We start from the raw sequence: 424 nt of genomic DNA on the forward strand, positions 1-424 counted from the left end.
ACAGTCAAACTTATTAACATGATTATAATTATATTGTATTTATTATATTCTATGTTGTATTCAAACATTAAATATTATTTTAATTTTATATGTTTGTATCATGAATTATAACCATAGAGTTGAGTAGTGTTACAACTGACTTCCAATTTTTTTCAGTATTACATAATACATATAGATATTATATATTATTTTTTACTAACCTCTGAATCCGAAGAAGTTATTGATCGATGATATGGCATTGTGGTTGTTGTACAAATAGCTTCTTGTGCTGAATTTAAATCTTGAAGACTGTTAAATATCGATGATTTTACACTGGTATATATAGTCAGATTTTACCACTTCTATAAAAAACTTGAACAGCTATTTGATATACAATGCCCTTTCTACATTTTTTTAAAAAAAAAAATCTGTTTAGCAATCAGTT

Source organism: Acyrthosiphon pisum, chromosome X (assembly GCF_005508785.2).
Source record: "Acyrthosiphon pisum isolate AL4f chromosome X, pea_aphid_22Mar2018_4r6ur, whole genome shotgun sequence".
Lineage (NCBI taxonomy): Eukaryota > Metazoa > Arthropoda > Insecta > Hemiptera > Aphididae > Acyrthosiphon > Acyrthosiphon pisum.